Genomic DNA, 22,438 nt, shown 5'->3' with positions numbered 1-22,438 from the left:
TATGCATGGGGATGGTGCAGTCATCATGCATTCTTCAACTTGAATCTTGTCCAAGTTTTCTGTAATTGACTCTAAGGACTATGGGGCCAGATAGTTCTTACTGCCAGAATCACCTTAGTACAATGCCAGCTGTCTAGAAAGGAAAATAAAGCCTAAAAGCTCTACCACAGGCCAGAAAACAAACAAAACAAAATAAAAAATCTAGGAAATTTAAAAGCATAAGACACTTGGCATTATAATAACTTTTATATTTCATAGATAGAAATGAACAATAGAAAGACTAGTTGGTATTGTATTTGCCTTATTTACAAAACATTTGTAAATATTCCAGTCACTGCAGGGTTTTAGAAAGCAAAAAGGTGATTTTCTTTTTTCTTTCTTTTCCAATCTTAGAAGTTTTGTTTTATATTTAATACTTGTATTCTTTTAGACCCACTTCTATATAAACACAAATATATATCCCCACGTAGAAACATTTTAAATATAAATGGATTGGCAAAGTAGATTATCCTGAATTTTTTTTTTTTTCATTTAATGTTTTACTGTGGACATTTTTCTATGGGATACACCAAGATTTATAATGTATATTTTTCCTCCTTGTTCTTAGCATAGTTTTCTATGTTCTATTTAAAGAAGTTGCTGAAACTGCTATTTCAAAATGAAATGTGGAAAGGGAGAGTTTCCTTTCCATTTTCATCCCAGATTGGAGAACTAAGGCAGATGACCCATATTTGTTTCCTTTGGCTCACATGCTTACCCTTGTGCAGGGCAAAGTAGCGATTAGTCATTTGCCCAGAACTACCTAGAATGACAGCTGACAGTGGTGTTTCTCCAGTAGATGGAAGAGTTCTTTAGCAGGTGAAGAAGGAATGCTTGGTTAACAGAAGCAACAGACATCTACTACAGAGTGAAATCCTGCAAATTTATATTGAAATACATTTAAACGAAAATGCTAATGGACTTTAAGGAGGGTTTTAAGGCTGACTAACCCAATATTGTCTTTTATAGAAAAAGATAATTCTGATCCAGAGTTGCGTTTAGTTTTCAGGTGTCTTAAGTCTCTTTTAACCTAGAACGGTTCAGCAAAATGATGTTGATTTTTCTACATTTTTGAGAAGTTTCAAACCAGTACCAGTTTTTTCACTATTAAATTACTACATATCTTTTTAAATTAGTTCTTTTTGTAAGGAGATGTTTTGAGACTGTAGAAATACTCTATTTTTTAACAAACTTTCACACACTATTTTGACATCTATTAATGATTATACTTGGATCAGTATTACTGGTTACCATATTGTTTGCCTCATGGTGTTTTTCTATCTTTATTATTATTCCTACATTTTTCTGTTTGCCTTCTACTACTATAAGGAACACCGTCTCTTTCTCCCCTGCTTGTTTATACATTTATGCATTTCTACTAGTATTGTCAGCATGATTCAGGGATTGCTATGTTACTTAGCTAGTTATAAACCGTTACTAACTTGTATTTTGATGTTCAAATTGCATGTAACACTCTTTGTGCAGTGAAATTCTAACCAGCTTCATTTTGGCAAATTTTGCACTGCATTTTTAATGAATGTCTTTTTCTTTTCATGTTTTCTGGAGCTCTCTGAGGAGAGGGACATGGTTTTATTCATCTCTGTATTTCCACTGTCTGACAGAATAATTGGTTTGTAGTAGTGATCAACACTTGTTGAATAGATGTAGGTCTGCAATAGCTCTCGTGAATTTTATTTTCAGTGTTTATTAAAGTAAATACAATAACCAGAAGAATGCAAAAATTAAGTGTACAGTTTGATTAATTATTACAAAGTGAAGATTTATGTAAACACTACATTGTCCAAAAAACGACCATTGTCGACATTCTAGAGACTTACCTTATGCCCTGCCCAATAGATAACCCATCCTTTCACTTCATATATAATCACTATCTTGACATCTACACTGTGAATTATTTTTACTTGGTTTTGAATTTTGTGTAGTAAACCGTGCAGAACTTTTTGTTTGTGACTTTTTTGACCAATATTATGCTTGTGAGAGTCATCCGTAATTTTGAGTGTTAAAAGGCTTTATTTTGTTTGTTTGGTATAGTGTTGAACCATATGCACCCTGTAATTTAGGGATATTTGAATGCCTTCTGTTTTTTCACTGGGGGCTTCCCTGGTGGTTCAGTTGGTAAAGAATCCACCTACAGTGCATGAGACCATCTGCAAGAAGGGACCCAGGTTCAGTCCCTGGGTCTGGAATATCCCCTGGAGAAGGAAATGGCAGCCCACTCCAGTATTCTTACGTTTGAAACCCATAGACAGAGGATCCTGGTGTACTACAATCCATGGGGTCATAAGAATCAGACACTAATAGGGATTGAACATTCCAATGCATATCTCTTAGTGCCTATGAGCACGGACTGGTGTTGGATATATGCCATATGTGGAAAAACTGGTTCATAGTGTGTGTGTGTGTGTGTGTATATATATGTGTGTGTTATGTAATATATACACTATAACGTACCAACAGGGTAGAGTATAGATTGCTCTTGGCTCTGTATTCCTACCATGTTTATAACTGACAGTACGCATTTTAATAATGTAGTTGGTGGGATATGTGGTTGTAACCCATTGTAACTTTATTCTCCATTTCTTTGATGACAAATAAGGTAGAATACATCTTTATATATATATATATATATATATATATATATATATATATAGGCCTTTAGTAAAGTGTTCACTCAAGTCTTTGTTCGTCTCTTTAATTGGCTTTTATTTTTCTTACTAATTTACAGGGACTATTTACATTAATTGGATATGAGTTCTTTATTATGTGTATAACAAATATCTTCTAGATAGGTGTTTGCTTCTGCATTCTCTTTATGCTACCCAATATCGTACTGGCTTAGTTACTGTAGCTTTATAAACCATGCTATTTGGTAGAACAAATACACATGTCTTGTGATTTAGTTAGAGTTTTAATAAATGGCAATTATAGTATATCAAATCTTCTGGTGTTTTATTTGGCTTATTTTTGATTTAGTAGTTTATTTTATTTCCGTTTTCTTTGTTGTTGTTTCATCATTTTCACTAAATGTAATCCCAGGTCTTTGATTTTATTTTCCTCCTTTTGCAGATGGTATATTTTTATCTGTAGCTTTAGCTTTTTTTTTTTAATCAATTTGCAAACCATAACAGTTTTGTTTCTTCCTTTCCATTATTTATACTTCATTTATGTTTTTGTTTATTTTACTTCTAGAACACCCAGTCCATTCCCAAATAAAAGTGAAGATAATGGACATCCTCATCTTGTTACTTACTCAGACAGAAAACATTCAGTATTTCATCATGAAGAATAGCATTTTTAGTATACCATTTTTTTTAGGTTAAGTATTTTCTGTATATTACTAGCTTTAGAAAGATTTTTAATTTTTTAAATCAGAACAGGTGTTGAATTTTATCTAAATATTTTACTGTATCTATTGAAATGATATATGGTTTTTCTCCTTTATTCTGTTAAAAAAATTAAACTGACTTTGAAATGTTAAAAATAATTTCTGAAATCAGTCCAAGCTCATCATTATGTTTTTTCATTTATATAAATGGCTGTAGTCAGTTTAATAATAATGTGTTAAGAGTGTTTGTGCCTTAGCAATATCATTCATAATTCTCTTCTAATAACATTTTCATCAGTATTTAGTATTAATGTTATGATGTCATAATATACATTGAGAGTATTTTTTTCTTTTTTTATTCTCTGAAAGAGTATAAATGTTGCTATTATTTCTTCTTTACTTGTTTGGAACTATTAATTAGTAAAACCATCTGTGCCTGAATACTTCCTCGTAGGAGGATTTTAATTATGGATTCTACTTCATTAATAATGATAGATATGTTCAGATTTTTTGTAATATTTCTTGTGTAAGACTAGTGTGGTAATTATTTTTTTCTATAAACTTGTTTATATCATGTAAATTTTTAAATGTCTGGTCCCAGTTATTTTAATTGCTACATATTTTTTTAAATGCCTTTATTATCAATAATGGTATCCCTTTTATCGCCCTAATCAATCTTGATAGTCAACAGTTACTTTTATCAGTTATTTTAAACAATTTTGGTTTGTTGATATTCCTATTGTATATTTATTTTCATTTCAAAAGTTTCTGCATTTGTCTTTATTTTCTTTCTTTTACTTTCCTTGGTTTTAATTTGCTGTTCCTTTTAAAACATCTTAAGAATGATGATTAGTCCCTGCTTTTCAGTATTTTTTTTTCTAAAATATGCCTTTAGAACTATATATTTACCTCTTTGAAGTTTTAGTTGTATACTTCAAGATTTGATATATAGAGTTTTCATTATCATTTAATTCAAGATATTTTCTGATTTGCATTATTACTTCTTTCTTGGCCCATGGGTTATTTTAAGTATACTAGTCAATTTCCGTACATATGCAAATATTATGCATATATTTTTCTTATTAATTTCTAGCTTAAAGCACTGTGGTCTGAAAAATTATTCTGGATAATTCAGTCCTTTGAAGATTTTATAGTCTTGTTTTAATTCAAAGAATATTTGATTTTTAAAAATATTTTGTTTGTTTATAAAATGTTTATTTTTCAGTTGATATGCAGAGTGTAGTATGTATGTGTGTTTTTTTAATGAAATGTTTATTAGAGCAACTAGTGAATCAGGTTTTCAACTATTTTATATTCATATTTGTTATTTTTATTTTCTCTGTTTATTCTTTTGTATACAAGATAATGTATTAAATTATATCTGATGATTATTGCTTTATTTATATTGCTTCCTACCTTTTGACACTACATTATTAAGAAATCATACAGTTTTATAATTTGTGCATCATCCTGTTGAAGTATATCCTTTTTCTCTAGTTCTCTAGCAACATGCATAAGACACTTGGTTCATATAATAGCATGATCTAATATTATTTATCTAATAATAAATACTATGTTAACATGACATAAATAAACAATAATAAGATTGAAGTTACATTCTAGATTCATTAATTGGGATTGTTCATAGATATTTGAAGAGACAACTAGGATAGTTTTCTGTGTTAGTGTTCTCAGAGATTAAGATAAAAATTACACAGTTTTTGGTGATTGACAGTAAAACTGATACTCATTCAAAAAAATAAGCTACAGTCACAGTTTATCACTTAAATGCAACCTTTTAATTATTTGATAATATTAAATTATGTAGTATGCTCCATTAGGGAGATTTTGTTTCATACACATCTTTCTGTGTAATTTATAATGTGTGTGTGGTATGTGTGTGTGTGGTGTGTGTGTGTGTGGTGTGTGTGTGTGTGGTTTGTGTGTGTGTGGTATGTGTGTGTGTGGTGTGTGTGTGTGTGGTGTGTGTGTGTGTGGTTTGTGTGTGTGTGGTATGTGTGTGTGTGGTGTGTGTGTGTGGTGTGTGTGTGTGGTATGTGTGTGTGTGGTGTGTGTGTGTGTGGTTTGTGTGTGTGTGGTATGTGTGTGTGTGGTATGTGTGTGTGTGGTATGTGTGTGTGTGGTGTGTGTGTGTGTGGTGTGTGTGTGTGTGGTTTGTGTGTGTGTGGTGTGTGTGTGTGGTGTGTGTGTGTATGTGTGCGCTTGGTCACTCAGTCATGTTCAACTCTTTGGGACGCTATGGACTGTAGCCCACCAAGCTCCTCTGTCCATGGAATTTTCCAGGCAAATATCATGATAGAAATAGCAAGAAAATGTAAAACTTTCCCCCCTTTTCTTATATAATAACAAGAAACCTTGGATGGGGTTAACAGGGTGGGTTTAAGAAGAGGCAGCCAAACAATAATAATAGTTACCATGGGAATCTGGTAAACTTGCTTATGCAATTTATGTATATCTTCTGAAAATTTTGGGGCTAAGATGAAAGTCTTTCCCACCAGAGACCCAAGAGCAGAGCATTACCATAACCTTCAGTTGGTCCTTAGCCATATTGTCCCTGAACCTGCAGAAGATGACGATCTCCTTCATAGGTGTTATCTTTCTGGTTTGCTGGAGCATAAGAAAGCCTATTAATGCAGTATTCCCAGGACTCTTCCCAGAAATCAAAAGGAAAAATGGAAAATGAATCTACTTCCTTACACTGTACACAAAAATCAACTCATGAACCTAAATGTAAGACCTAAAACCATCAAACTTAGAATGAAAACATAGAATTCCATCTATTTGACCTTCCATTAGGATGGTATTTGAAATTGTAGCTATACTTTTCAACAGTGCTGTGACTTGATCATTTACCTAAAATATTGTCTGTTTTACATCATAGCAGCATTATGAATGTCATTTAGTGTACTACTCCTGAACAAACCTGTGTGTATGTGCAGATTGGAAACAATGTTTAATTTCAGGTAATCTGACCTAAAGAAAGTTAGATTTATATTTTATATAAATCAAAATCTCCATATTTGTACCTATTCACATCTTAATTTTTACTTTTTTCCACTTCTTTCTCCTGAGTGTCAACTAAGTTTTTATCAGGGTAAGGGGTCAAATCTTTAATCCTAATATTAACCTACACTGGAGTCAGAGTTTACTATATACATCATCCCAGATAATTCTCAAATAACAACAAACCTGATATTCACATCTATTAGCTGTTTTATCCTTTTCTGTTTCTGCCATTTTGTTTGATGACAAATTGAATGAATTCTCTCAGATAGACCCTTTATATAATGTGCTACCTCTCACCTTCTCTCTCCAGCTTCCCCCCTTTATTTCTCCATCCACCCCCTCTCCCACAGGCTTCTTGGAAGTGTTCTTTTATGGTACTCACGTATTACTTGATGTCTTCTTTGTCTCTGATATATAACCTTTTTGTACCTCTCATGCCATAATTGCTAAGAGAACTAATATGGGAGCAATGTCTTCCAGAGATCTAGACAGAAAGGGTAGGAACAGCTCTCCTTAACTTGTGAAAACTGGAAGTGTTTTTACTATAATTTTCTCTTTATATTCACCTTGGAGATGCTGTTCCTATGTACATATTTGTCTCTGTACTCTTTCTATAAGTCGGAATATTTTCATCATCCTCCAGTATGACAAAGAAAGAAGGAAAGCAAAAAATAAGAAGCAACAACAAACAAGTAGTGTGAATGAAATTATTTTCAAGACATAGACCTTTTAAAACGCATAAGGTGAACTCTCACATCCATACATGACTACTGGAAAAACCATAGCTTTGACTACATGGACCTTTGTTGGCAAAGTAATGTCTCTTCTTTTTAATATGCTGTCTAGGTTGGTCATAGCTTTTCTTCCAAGGAGCAAGCGTCTTTTAATTTCATGGCTGCAATCACCATCTGCAGTGATTTTGGAGCCCCAAAAATAGTCTTACACTGTTTTCCTTGTTTCCCCATCTATTTGCCATGAAATGATGGGGCCGGATGCCATGATCTTAGTTTTCTGAATGTTGAGCTTTAAGCCAATGTTTTCACTCTCCTCTTTCACTTTCATCAAGAGGCTTTTTAGTTCGTCTTCACTTTCTGCCATAAGGGTGGTATCATCTGCATATCTGAGGTTATTGATATTTCTCCCGGCAATCTTTATTCCAGCTTGTTCTTCATCCAGCCCAGCATTTCTCATGATGTACTCTGCATATAAGTTAAATAAGCAGGGTGACAATATGCAGCATTGACGTACTCCTTTCCCTATTTGGAACCAGTCTGTTGTTCCATGTTAAAAATCACTGCAGATGGTGACTGCAGCCATGAAATTAAAAGATGTGTGCTCCTTGGAAGAAAAGCTATGACCAACCTAGAAAGCATATTAAAAAGTAGAGACATTACTTTGCCAACAAAGGTCCATCTAGCCAAAGCTACGGCTTTTTCACTAGTCATGTATGGATATGAGATTTGGACTATAAAGAAAGCTGAGCACCAAAGAATTGATGCTTTTGAACTGTGGTGTTGGAGAAGACTCTTGAGAGTCCCTTGGACTGCAAGGAGATGCAGCCAGTTTATCCTAAAAGAAATCTGTTCTGAATATTCATTGGAAGGACTGATGCTGAAGCTGAAAGTCCAATACTTTGGCCACCTGATATGAAGAACTGACTCACTGAAAAAGACCCTGGTGCTAGGAAAGATTGAAGGTGAGAGAAGGGGACAACAGAGGATGAGATGGTTGGATGGCATCACTGACTCGATGGATGTTAGTTTGAGTCAGAGCCAGGAGTTGGTGATGGACAGGGAAGCCTGGAGTGCTGCTATCCATGGGGTTGCAAATAGTCAGACGTGACTGAGCAACTGAACTGAACTGGTCTGAAGGTGAAAATTAACTTTTCCTTATTTCTCTTTACATTTTCTTTATGTTCTGTCTACCCCTTAAAAAGTTGGTGACAAAGTTCTAAATAAGGGGCCAAGGGAAGGGATGGGCAATGGAACATATAAAGGGATTAACATGTTGCAGAACAAAAACCAGTGTTCGTTGGCTAGTACTTTAAAGCATCGTGCTTCCTCAAGCTTAGCATAATTCTTGGCATAAAGAAAGGAATCAGCAAATGTTAACCAGAACAATAATTGTTCTAATTATAGTAGTGAATATAGTGGTAAGAGTCATTCAGTTATGTAACTAAACCTGAATAAGTTCTTAGACATTCTGGCTTGTTCCTGGTTTCTCCAAAGGGCATATAAACTAGGCTCCTGGTCTCCAGGTGCTCACCATCTGGGGAGGCATGGCATGAATGGTGTACGCCTTGCTAGAATGTTTCTTTGGAGCACGTCCTCCACTCCTCCTGTGCCATTCCTATTGCCAGGTGGTACCTACTTGGGCTAAAAAAGGAAATGTACTTAAATAAAGACTTATTAATCACAGGATGCTTTGGCTACTTTTTAATATTTAAGCATTTTTAAACATTCTTGGTGGAATAGATTATACTGAAAAGTGCATAAAACATACATGTCCAGTACAATGAGTAATTGTAAGATGAATACACATTTGGTCTGTTCCTCTGTCAGTCTGCTTCTATCTTTAGACCATATTCCCTCTATCTCCTCACAAGTAAACATAATCCAGAGTTTATTTTAGTTGATAACTTGCTTTTCTTTATGGTTATATCACCTTTTGAATATGTCCCTGTTTTTTCACATTTTTGTAGAGTCTATTGTGTTTATTCATATGTGTCTTTCTTCTTTTGTCAACATCATGCTCATGAACAACGTGTATCTCCCTGCAGCTGTAGTCCTTCATTTTCAGTGCTTTACAGTATCTCCTTGTTTAAATATACTCCAGTGTGTATTTCACTATGGATAGATCATTGGGTTGTTTCCAGTTTGGGATTATTACAAGTAACACTGGTGAACACATTTTTCTGTATGTCTCCTGAGCACGTATGAACCGCCTCCAGTCCATTAGGAAGTTTCTGTATTCATGGCCATAAAATAGCTCTCAGGACAGAAGTGTTTTTGAAAAGTAAAGCTTATGTCTGTGGGAAACATTTCCTAAAATTTAATCTGGTACATTTCACTTCCTTGTTAACTTTATGGAGATTCTTAAAATAGTTTTTCATTAGTATTTCATTCAGCTTTTTAAATTATTCTCAGTAAAAGGGACCATATTGTGTCACCCAACATTATCAGAATCAGAATTCTATCAAGCATTATCTATAGTTTTAGTTTAGGTTTTTAAAATAACTATGATCACGCTACACATCCAATTTATATCCCACTTTTTAATCTAAAATACCTTGTATTAGTTGTCTGTTGCTGTGATATTACCTTAAACATGGTGACTTAAAACAGAGCAGAGTTACTATCTCAGAGGTTCCATGGATTAGTCTGGGCACATCTTAGCTGGATCCTCTGTTGAGGTCTCATAAGGCTACAGTAGAATTGTTGGCTATGTTGAGTTTTCATCTGGAGGCTTTAATGAGAAAGAACTACTTCCTAGTGCCCTCAAGTTGTTGGTAAAATGCATTTGCACTGCTGTGGAATCCTGACAGTTTACTTCTTCACAGTCAGCAATGGATGGACAAGGTCTCTTCTGCATGAGGTATCTAACTTCAGGAAAGCTTGGACCGTCTTTTAAAGTTCTCACATGATACGTCATGGCCCAAGAATAATTTTTATTTTTATTAACTTGAAGTCAAACAATTAATATATGCAAAGTCCCTTTACCTTTTGCTTCACTCAACGGGAAGATTAAACAAGAGAGCATACACCAAGGTGTGCTAATATGGGAACAGATGAGAATTCTACCTACCACATATTGTAACACATATTTTTCTGTTATCTTTAACTGTCTACTATGAAGGTGTTTCATGACTGTATTACATTCAAACATGAAGTATATTGTAATTCCCTTAAACACTAGATTATTGGGTTACATTTATGTTTTGCATGCCTAGTTTTTAAGGCTTCTAAAACTCTAATCGTGTCTGAACAATATTTGGGCTTTGGTTTTCTCAGCTATAAATTAGTGTTCCTTAAAAACTGGCAAAAATGAAGGATAGACGCACTCTTAAATATCAGTATCTAGCTCCATTTTCAAAACTCTAGAGGGAAATAGTAGACAATAGGTTCATCTCATTTAAAAAATGCATATGTCAAAATCTTTCACAGGTGATACATGAAATATAATCACAAGTCAAATTAATCACTATGTAGTAAAATAATAAAACAAAAGTGGAAAAATGCTCCCAAATGTAGACAATAGTGTGCTGTCAAGAAATTTAAAATAATGCATTTCCATTGTCTGCAAACCATAAACTTCAGAGATTGCATGCTCGCAGATTTAAATACCAGTATCTTATACATTTCACAATCTATCCAGCAAAGATTTAAACAGCACAAATCCCTTCAAAAACAGAATATCCAAATCAAACTCATTATCTCCTATCACATCCCAACAATTTTTCTTTCCTCTGTCCTATATTTTGATTAATGCCACCCTACCAGGGTTTAGATCTGGTCGACAGAGTGCCTGAAGAACTATGGATGATGGAGGTTTGTAACATTGTACATGAAGCAGTGATCAAAACCAACCCAAAGAAAAAGTGGTTGTCTGAAGAGGCTTTGCAAATAGCTGAGGAAAGAAGAGAAGCAATGAAGGACAGAAATGGTAAGGACCTAACAGAAGCAGAAACAATTAAGAAGATGTGGCATGAATAAACAGAAGAGCTATACAATGGTCTTGGTGATGTGGATAGCCATGATGGTGCATCACTCACCTAGAACTGACATCCTGGAGTGTGAAGTCAAGTGGGCCTTAGGAAACATTACTACGATCAAAGCTAGTGGAGGTGACTAAATTCCATCTGAGCTATTGAAAATACTAAAAGACGATGCTGTTAAAGTGTTGCATTCAAAATGTCAGCAAATTTGGAAGACTCAGCAGTGGCCACAGGTCTAGAAAATGTCAGTTTTCATTCCAGTCCCAAAGAAGGGCAAAGGCAAAGAATGTTCAGACTTACCATACGGTTATGCTCATTGCACATGCTATGCTCAAAATCCTTCAGGGTTGGCTTCCTCTCAGTGAACCAAGAACTTGCAGATATACAAGCTGGGTTTCCAAGAGGCAGAGGAACTAGAGGTCAAATTGCCAACGTTCATTGCACCAAGGAGAAATCAAGGGAGTTCCAGAAAAACATCTACTTCTACTTTGTTTACACTAAAGCCTTTGACTGTATGGATCACAACGAACTGTGGAAGTTCTTTAAAGAGATGGGAATACCAGATCAGCTTACCTGTCTCCTGAGAAACCTGTATGCAGGTCAAGAAGCAGCAGTGAGAACGGAACATGGAACAACTGTCTGGCTCAAAATTGGACAAGGAATATGACAAGGATGTTTATTGTCACCGTGCTTATTTAACTTCTATGCAGATTACACCATGCAAAATGCTGGGCTGGTTGAATCACAAGTTGGAATCAAGATTGCCAGGAGAAAGAAATATCCAGAAGCTCACATATGCAGATTATAACACTCTAATGGCAGAAAGTGAAGAGGAACTAAAGAGCCTCCTGATGAGGGAGAAAGAGGAGACTGAAAAAGCTAATCTGAAGCTCAACATCAAAAAAATTAAGATCATGGCATCCAGTCCCATCACTTCATGGCAAATAGATGGAAAGAGTGGAAACAGTGACAGATTTTATTTTCTTTGGCTTCAGAATCACTGTGAATGGTGACTGCAGCCATGAAATTAAAAGACACTTGGACCTTGGAGGGAAAGCTATGACAAACCTACAAAGTATATTAAAAACAGAGACATCACTTTGCTGACGAAGGTCCATACAGTCAAAACTCTGGTTTTTCCTGTAGTCATGTACAAATGTGACAGTTGGACCATAAAGAAGGCTGAGGATGGAAAAATTAATGCTTTCAAATTGTGTGGTGCTGGAGAAGACTCTTGAAAGTCCCTTGGACTGCAAGGAGATCAAACTGGTCAGTCCTAAAGGAAATCAACCCTGAATATTTATTTGAAGGACTGATGCTGAAGCTGAAGCTCTGATACTTTGGTCACCAGATGGGAAGAGCTGATTCATTGGAGAAGAAAAAAAAAAAAACCTGATGCTGGGAATGATTGAGAGCAGGAGGAGAAGGAGTTGACAGATGATGAGATGGTTGAATGACATCACCCACTCAATGAACATGAATTTGGGCAAACTCTGGAATATAGTGAAGGACAGGGAAGTCTGGCATGCTGAAGTCCACAGGGTCACAAAGAGTCAGACAGGACTTTGACTGAACAAAAATAAAATCCACTGTTACCAAAGCCTAGGTTGGGAAAGTAAGCCCATAGTAGCACTTACTACAAACATTTAGTCAACGAGCAAAACAAATCTATTTTTACATTTTTACATTTTTTACATTACATTCTCAGAGCATATTTGTAGTTGACCTAATAACGTAACCTTTATAAAAATTTTTTGGGTTAGCTTGAAATAATAAACTTTCATAACTAACTTACTATCAAGCAATGCCTTAGGGATGAAATGAACAGTGTTTGCCCTAGAATATATGGCAAATGTATGCTAAATGTGTTTATTCACTTTGATCATCGTAAAATATTTGTTTTTAGCAATTCTGTGAGGTTTGTGATAGCCCAGAGCAATACTTGTCAAAAATTTCTCAGTTAATAGACAATTTTTTAAATTATATCACCCATTGCTAACAAATATGAATTAGTATTAAAAGAATCCAAGTTTTAACTTTTTATTTTACAGAAAATATGTGCTTACTGCATGTAACATCTTTAAAATATTTGAAATATCTATCTATCTATATATATACAGACTTGAATGCATATTTCTTTCTAGTCATTTTTAGAATATTTATATCTGGTGCCTTAACATTTTTAAAGTCATACTGAACCAGTTGTGATTAGTTTAGCTGTGAGTGCTATGCTGTGCTTAGTTGCTCAGTCATGTATGACTCTTTGCGACCAAATGGACTGTAGCCCACCAGACTCCTCTGACTATGGGCATTCTCCAGACAAGAATACTGGAGTGTGTTGCCATGCCCTCCTTCAGGGGATCTTCCCAACCCAGGGATCGAACCTAGGTCTCCTGCATTGCAAGTGGATTCGTTACCAACTGAGCAACCAGAAAAACCCACGAATACTAGAGTGGGTAGCCTATCCCTCCTGCAGCGGAACTTCCCAACCCAGGAATAGAACTGGGGTCTCCTGCATTGCAGGTGGATTCTTTACCAGCTGAGCTACCAGGGAGAGACTTTCCAAAACAGTAGTTTAAACTTTCTAGAAGGTAACCCAGAGCTAATAGAGCAGTGTTGTGATCATCAGGAAGACCTCCTGCATCATCCTAACTCATGACACCCATCTTCAGTGTCACCTCAGGGTCTAAGTTGGCTGCTAGAGTTCCAGGGATCATGTTCCAATTATAGTTCAGAAGAAGGCAGATGGGCCAAAAGGACAAGTAACGATTCATCTCATTTCAGTCACTTCCCTTTAAGGTGCCTTCTCTGAAGTTCTTGTCAGCGTTTTCACTTATACCTCATGGGAAAGAAGTGACTCGCTTGACTATATTTTCCTGCAAAAGAAGCTAGAAAATAAACTGTTCATTCCAGGAAGCAATATACCAGGGGAAATTGGGGTTCTGTTACTAAAGAAGGAGAGAAGATATTGAAAAGGAAACCAGTGGTTTACACACAGACACACACACACACACATACACGTACAGATACTCATGTAGATGTAGACTTGGAGATATATATATCTCCAATATAAATGTAAATTTATATTTATATAATTATAAAAATATATATTTATATTTATATAATATATAAATGTATATATCTGCAATATAAAACTGCATATTCTGTTTTTTTCACCAAGCACACAGCTGTCTAAATTCTACTTCTTTGTGGTTCTTAAACAGATATTTAATGGCCTGATTAAAAAGTAACTGAACCAAGGTATAATATTATAATTTGCCATGAACTTGATAATAATGTTAGTCACTCGGTCATGTCTGACTCTTTGTGGCCCCATGGATTATAGACCACTGGGCTCCTCTGTCCATGGAATTCTCCAGGCAAAAATACTAGAGGAGGTAACCATTCCCTTCTCCAAGGAATCTTCCCGATCCAGGGATCAAACCTGGGTCTCCCCCGTTGCAGCCAGATTCTTTACCATCTGAGCCAAATAGTCTTTTCAATATTACTGTTGTTGTTATCACTCGATATGCTACTGCCATGATGACTGATGCTGAGGCTTCCACTCATGGAGCAGCTATCATAAGCCAATTGTTTTGTTAAGTAGACCTATCTGTGAGGTGAATAAATTTGGTTCAAGCGCTTTTCTTCAGGCATGGGCTAGCACAGGCTAGCATAGGTAAAACAAGCTCCAAACCCAGGAGCATTTGCAAATCATGAAAGCTTTATGTAAGGTTTTCTCTGGGATTACAGGAGGAGATTGCATAGGCCATATACAATAAAAACATCGTCTAATGCTTACTTGGTTTCCCTCACAACTCAAGGCTGCTGAATTAATCAGTGCTCTCCCTTGTCAAAAGCCTGTCAATACTGGACTTTTTCTTATTCCTCCATTCTATACTTTATCTAATTCTGCAACCTCCAGGACCTTTTTCATTTTAGATAGCATAAAATTCTAAATGTATACTACCTCTGGAAATGTGTGAGAATATTTCTTCATTGTATTCTCACCAGCGCAGATATTATCATTTTAAAAACCATAATTGTTTTACAAAACAGCATTGTAATTCACACTTTAATTACCAAAACTTTGAAAACTTTCTCAGACACTTGCCAAATAGCTGGGTTTCCAAATAATTCCTTCACTCAGTATTTATTGAGAGTCTATTTTGTTCCAACCCTTCCTGTAGATGTTGAGGATACAATGGTGAATGAAAGAGAAAAATCTCTGCCCTCATGAAACTTGCATTTTATTTGCTGAATCAGAAAATAGACAAAGCAAAATGTGTGAACAGTGAGATGATGAGGATTGTTATGGAGGAAAATAAAGTAAGGGATTGGAGAGTGAAGACTTGTAATTGAAATAGGGTAGGCCCACTTTGAATGTGACACTTTAGTAAAAGCTGGAAGGCGTTGATGATTGAAAGTACACATACTCTCAAAGAGAGATGGTGAGATCCAGGAAGAAGGAGGGAGTGCAAAGAGTTGAGCAATAGTTCTCCTGGTATGGAGAAGGAAATGGCAACCCACTCTAGTACTCTTGCCTGGAGAATTCCATGGACAGAGGAGCCTGGCTGCAGGCCATGGGGTTGCAAAGAGTCATACACGACTGAGCTACTGACAGTTTCACCCAGTATGTTTGAGAAACAGCAAATCTGTTTGGCCAATCTGACAGGAGAGAAGTGAACCAAGGCCAGAGAATTTCTAAAATCTGAGACGTAGTGGTAACCAGACCACGTAGGAATTGGTGGCCAGTATAAGAACCTGAGCATTTTCTCCAAGTGAGATGGGAAGCAAGTAGAAAGCTTTTGATCTCCTTTAAGTTTTAGCAAGATCATTCTGACTGCTTTGTAGAAAATAGACTGAAGGAGGACAGTGCCCAAAGCAGGTCAACTAGTTCAGAGATGACTGTTATGTATTTCAGGTGAAAAATGAAGAATTGTCATAGAGGTAGGTATGATGTGATCCCATCAGGTGTATATTTTTACCATACAATCTGTAGGATTAATGAACTGGATTTAGTATATAACAGAAAGAGAAGTCATGAATAATTCCAATGTTTGGGTCTAGGCTTTAAAAGAAAGCAATTGACCTATAATTAGAGAGAAGTACTACAGTATAAGGAAAGCAGATTTGAGAGAGAAAATTAGGAGCTCGGTTGTAGACATGTTAATTTTGACATTTTTTTAGAGATCAGAGTAGAGTGGACCTGTTGATAGTTCAATACTGAGAGCGAGCAGGAGTGGTCCAGGCTCCTGTGAATCATCTGTTTGTATCCTTTACTCAGTTATTTCTTATATTTACATTTTTATATATCGGGACGTGGACTTTTTATGTAGTATTCTTATGTTGCTGTTAAAAATATGCATCGTGTCAAGTTTGAAATGATTGTTATGTTGTAAAGGGCCAAACAATGTTGATACAAAAAAAAAAGGAACATCTAAAAAGAGTGAGTGAAGGGAGATGAATTGGGAGATTGGGACTGACATATATACACTACTATCTATAAAATAGGCAAGTAATGAGAACCTACTGTATAGTCCAGGGAACTGTACTCATTGTTCTATAGTAACCTAAATGGGAAGGAAATTCAAAAAGGAAGGTATATATGTATGCATGTGGTGGATTCACTTTGCTATATAGCAGAAACTAACACAGCAGTGTAAAGCAACTCTACTCAAATAAAAATAAATAAATAAAAAGACTGACAATGGTGGGTGTTTTTAAGTGAGATGGGGGAGAGAGAGGTAAGTGGGAGGGAGGGAGGACTAGAGAAGAGGAATGAGAATGAGTGAGAGAGTGAGAAGGAGCGAGCAAGAGAGAGAAAACATAATGATTTCAGTGATATAAAAGCTTCCATATGGTGTCAATTTGTCAAAATATTTCTGTAGGAGTACTGCCGGAACTTTCCACTGGCATGCATATTTAGTATATAAACCCTCAGTAAAGTCAACAAAGGTCCGTCTAGTCAAGGCTATGGTTTTTCCAGTGGTCGTGTATGGATGTGAGAGTTGGACTATAAAGATGAGCGCAGAAGAACTGACGCTTTTGAACTGTGGTGTTGGAGAAGACTCTTGAGAGTCCCTTGGACAGCAAGGAGATCCAACCAGTCCATCCTAAAGGAAATCAGTCCTGAATAGTCATTGGAAGGACTGATGCTGAAGCTGAGACTCCAATACTTTGGCCACCTGATGCGAAGAGCTGACTCATTTGAAAAGACTCTGATGCTGGGAAAGATTGAGGGCAGGAGGAGAAGGGGACACAGAGGATGAGATGGTTGGATGGCATCACCAACTCAATGGACTTGAGTCTGGGTAAACTCCGGGAGTTGGTGATGGACAGGGAGGCCTGGCGTGCTGCGGTTCATGGGGTCACAAAGAGTCGACACAACTGAGTGACTGAACTAAACTGAAAGTCACTACTTCCTCTGTGTGAGTGTATGCCACTTTTTCCTCTCCCATTTTTGTCAACTTCTCAACTGAATTTCCCATTGGTGAAAACTTGGCTGCATGCATGCCCACAATAACATCATGACGAAGTCTAAACCATATTTTTTTTTCCTAAATAATTTCCAGATTTCTAGAGGCCCGAATTATGTCGAACAACATCTCTGTGCTGATCCTTCTGTATGCATTGCTACACTATTGTGCCCCTTTAATTGCTATGGCAACAGCACAACAGGACCAATATAACCACAGAGACTAGATACATAAAATGTTAAACACCTTCGGGAAACTGAAACATAATGGATAGCATGACATCTCAAAGGCTCAGAGAGTCACCTTTCAGAATTCCAAAGAAAAATGGATAAAGCACTAAATCATTTACTAGATTTAAAACACTGATGAATGGCTTTCGAATTTGTATTGTAACCCTCATGATGTTCTTTCAAGTTGCCTTAAAAACAAGGTGCGTTCTGAGAGAGGAGCTGCCCTGTTCTTGGAAATTGGAAGAAAGCTAGGGTTGTCTAGAGAGTTGATTTCATTGCATTTCACATCTGCGATAATGGCCCATGCCCTAGACCTTTCTCTTCTGTGTCCGTTGAAAACTCATTACCTGCAATGAGATGCAATAGAAAGAAACTGGCATATTGAATCCGATTGCAGTCTTCAATGATTAATATTTTCAGACCTTCAATGAGACTCAGTTTTCTCATCATTGAGTACCAAGTCTGATGTGGAACATGTTTATCCTGACGTTTTCCACAGAGCATTGATACAGGGGTATCACACTTCTTCAGATTTGAAGTTGATGGGGAGCAACAGTGTGATACCCCTGCTAACAAGATACTCTTTATCTGAGAGCTTTCTCATTTGAAAGCCCCATGCCTTTCACCATCTTACATAACCTCTCCCTCTCTTTTTTTCCACACAATGAACTTTTATTTTGTCAAACATCCCTTGTTTGGCTATCCCTTGTTATTTTTTTTTAATTTTTTAAACAGAATTTTAGTTGATGTATAGTATTATGTAAGTTACAGGTGTACAACATAGTGATGAACAATTTTGTAGGTTATATTCCATTTATAGTTACTACAAAAGACAGTCTATATGCTCTGTGCTGTATAATACATACTTGTGGCTTGTTTATTTTACACACAATGGTTTGTAATCCCTTAGCCCTTAATCTCTTAATCCCTTAGCCCTCTATTGCCCTCTGCTTCTTTCTCCCCACTGGTAACCACTAGCGTGTACTTTATTTCTGTGAGTCTGCTTCTTTATTGTTACTTTCACTTGTTTGTTTTATTTTTAGATTCCACATTTAAGTGATACCATGCAGTATTTGTCTTTCTCTGTCTGACATCTTTTCCTAGAAATGTGACTTTATTTGTAGATAAGTATGGCTTAAGGGGATGTGTAAGGATGCCAGAGGAAAAGGGTGGACTGTAATGTCTGGCTCTTTAAATAACTTTTTACTTTATTTTGAAGTATAGCCAATTAACAATGTCTTGTTAGTTTCAGGTGCACAGCAGTGTGACTCAGCTATAGATATACATGTACCCATTCTCCCCCAAACTCCCCTCTCATCCAGACTGCCACATAAGCTCGATCATCTGTCTGACTTATTGCACTTGGCGCAATACCCTCCAAGTCCGTCTATGTTGTTGCAAATTGTAAAAATTCCTTCTTTTTCATGTCTTAGTATTTCATTGTGTGTGTGTGTGTGTCTGTGTGTGTGTATATGTATATACCACGTCTTCTTTATCTGCTCTTCTGTTGATGGACACTTAGTTTACTTCCATATCTTGCTAATTATAAATGCTGCTGTGAACATTGAGGTGAATGTATCTTTTCTACTTAATGTTTTCCTAATTAAACTTAAAAGTTTTTGCACAGCAAAGGAAACTATCAACAAAATAAAAGACAGCCTACTGAGTGACAGAAAATAATTTGCAAATAATATGATTGATAACATTTTAATACCCAAAATATATAAACATCTCATAGAAATCAACATCAAAAAACAAATAACCTGATTGAAAGTGGTAGAAGACCTAAATAGACATTTCCAAAGAGGACATGCATGTCCAACAGGCACATGAAAATATACTCAACATCATTAAATGTTGAAAAATGCAAATCAGAGCAACAGCGAGATATCACCGCACACTGGTCCATATGACCATCACCAAAAAGAACACAAATAACAGAAGTTGGTGAGGATGTGGATAAAAGAGAACCTTCCTACACTGTTAGTGGGAATGTAAATTGGTGCAACCACTGTAAGAAATAGTACGGAGGTTCTCAAAAAAAAAAAATAGAGCTACCATATGAACCAGAAATTCCACTCCTGGGTATATATTCCTTATTTCATTGCCCCTTTAAAATCCATGACTTGGGGCACTAACCATTCACACACATAGTAGGTTATCCAATTATTCTGTGAAACAAATAACCATCTACCCCCTCGGATTAATTATACCTACACCTGTCCCTTAGCAGCACTACTATCCTCATTAATGCAAGTTTTCAGTAAAAATTATTTTGCATTTTTATACACACATTCCCCCTTCCCCTTCCCCTTCCCAAATAGTTTTCAGTTACGTCTAAACCTGTATAAGGAGTGCTTACAATCAGTTCATTTTAGGAAACCACTTGTTATCTGTGCCAGCTGGCTCAACTCTAAACTGCTATTGTTCTAGCACTTTGGAAGCCTTCACAATCTCTTAGCACTGGCCTGTTCTAGGCTACTGTCTCTCTCCAAGTTTGTCTGCAAGAGAGAACACCTTCTTCAGAGTTACCAGTTGTATTGACTTTCAGGATGCATAGACAGTCAGTGACATTACAGAGTCTCTGCAGGCAAACTCCTAAGTGGACAAGTAAAGGGACAACTCAACCCCCCTCACTGGGAGAATACTGAGACCTGTTTATACATAGAAGTCACTCTCCTTTCTGAGATAGAATTAATATTCTTAAAAGAATCTCATGCATTTAAGTATTTGGGTAACTTCAGTTATATCTTGACACACCAAAGAAAAGTGAATGACTGGTTAAATGTGTCATTTGGGTTGTCATCCAGTATGCTCTTAAGTCTCCACCGCAGTCATCTGTCAGCACCATAGTAATCTGTCAGATGTAACTTGATTAAGAAGAGAGACCAGGAAAACATGAGTAAGTCACTTGATGAACTTAAGGAATCAGTGTTGGAATCAATCTCTTTATATCCAAATGCTACATAATCAGGAAAACACAATAAAAGTAATACATATATAACCTCATCTTATCCTAGAAATAGTATGGGTTTTGGAAGTAAATGTATCTCCATCTTAAAGCTACCTTTTTGTTTACTTTCTGTGAGACCTTGAGGAGATTACTTAAATTTCTTAAATTTGATTTCATCATATAAAACGGGAAGAAAGATAAGTACGTTATATGGAGTTGTGCAAGGATTAAATGAGATTTGGTATAAGTACATTGCATAGCAAGTACATTTTAGCTTTCTAATATAAGCTAACAAAATTAATATTAAAAACACTTCATAAGAGAAATAAGACATTACTGTGTAGCATTCACCTTAATTTTTAAAAGCAGAGAAGTGATGAAATATTTGCACATCTACTAGTTAGATAAAGCATGGCAAATATTCCACTTAGTAAACCGGCTTAATTATCACTTAGCACACACTTATATGTGTTTATATACATATATGCCATGTTGAGTTAAAAATACATATGTGCATGCATGTACATATTGAGAAGAAAAACAACAAGATGCTGTATTAACTGACAGACCCTTTCAAATTGTGTAAATGTAAATATCAAAATGTATGATGAGTTAGAATTTTTCACTATGCCTTTTATTATACTAATTGTAAATGTCTTTGTCTAATCAGATCCCAGCCTTCTAAGCTTGCTAGATTCTAGCAAAACACCTTGTACATGGTGCAGAAGCTAAATAAGTCTTGCTGAAATTAATTTTATAAAATGAATGAATGAGCTTTGTGCAGTGGCAGTATCATAGCCAATGATGTTTATCCGAGGCACAATTATTACTAATTGAAAACTTTTCCCAATAACCCGCCATGATGACTTGAAATATAGTCGGCATTGTCAATTTTTGATAGTCTCCACAGAGACTGAATAAAAAAAAAAAAAGAATGAATGGATATATGAGCGAATCTTCAAAATTTATGTTCAGTGTGCTTAGGAATTTTACTAGCCACTGTTATAATCAAAGATCAAAGAATAATTGTTCTAGTATATATTTCTTATTTTGAGGCCTGAACTTAACAGGTTTAATTGCAATATCCTGAGTACATGTTTTACTATAAACATTATCATTGGTAGTCCTTCTATTAATAGGATAAAAATTAGGGTGAAACCTAAAATATTTGAAACAACTATCAAATTCATTATCTAAACTGTATTGTGAAACATCCTTTGCCATAAAGTAACCATTCTGACATATTCTAAAACAACTCATCAGTGTCAGCAGGCATCAGCACCTGTTCCCAGGCGTTAACCTGAGCAAAGGGACACTAATTAAATTGGTAGAGCTCTACTGAATGATAGCCAGGCAACTCCTGAGGAGCCAGATAGCTTTCCTTTAACTCAACATATAAATTGGTGCCATATTGGTTTCTGCAGAGAATAGATTATATTCTCAGTTGGTTGTAAGATCTAAATTTTCTTTTATATCCTGTTTTAGTTGCAAAATAAATACTGATTCTCTTGAGCATATGTTATGTAATAGCCATGGGCTGGAAGAAGGGTGCAGTACTGGAAAACGATTTTCCAGTTTGTGGGTGATAGACACTTCTTTGTAAATGTGTCACTTTTGTGTCCCAGAGGAGCTGGCTTCAAAGTAATATAG

General features: G+C 35.9%; 1 protein-coding gene and 1 non-coding gene across 4 annotated transcripts in view; both read left to right on the top strand.

Annotated features, from left to right (window-relative positions):
- Positions 1–22,438, top strand: part of LRFN5 (leucine rich repeat and fibronectin type III domain containing 5) — a 984,773-nt gene that overhangs the window by 936,102 nt on the left and 26,233 nt on the right. The window lies entirely within an intron of this gene.
- On the top strand, positions 21,561–21,701 carry LOC145530765 (U4 spliceosomal RNA). The gene has a single exon (XR_014072061.1). It is a non-coding gene; the product is annotated as a U4 spliceosomal RNA (small nuclear RNA).

Source organism: Giraffa tippelskirchi, chromosome 12 (genome assembly GCF_054371585.1).
Source record: "Giraffa tippelskirchi isolate mGirTip1 chromosome 12, T2T-mGirTip1v1.2.pri, whole genome shotgun sequence".
NCBI lineage: Eukaryota > Metazoa > Chordata > Mammalia > Artiodactyla > Giraffidae > Giraffa > Giraffa tippelskirchi.
Note: the sequence above shows the minus strand (reverse complement) of the source record. Positions and strands in the feature narration are given on the sequence as shown.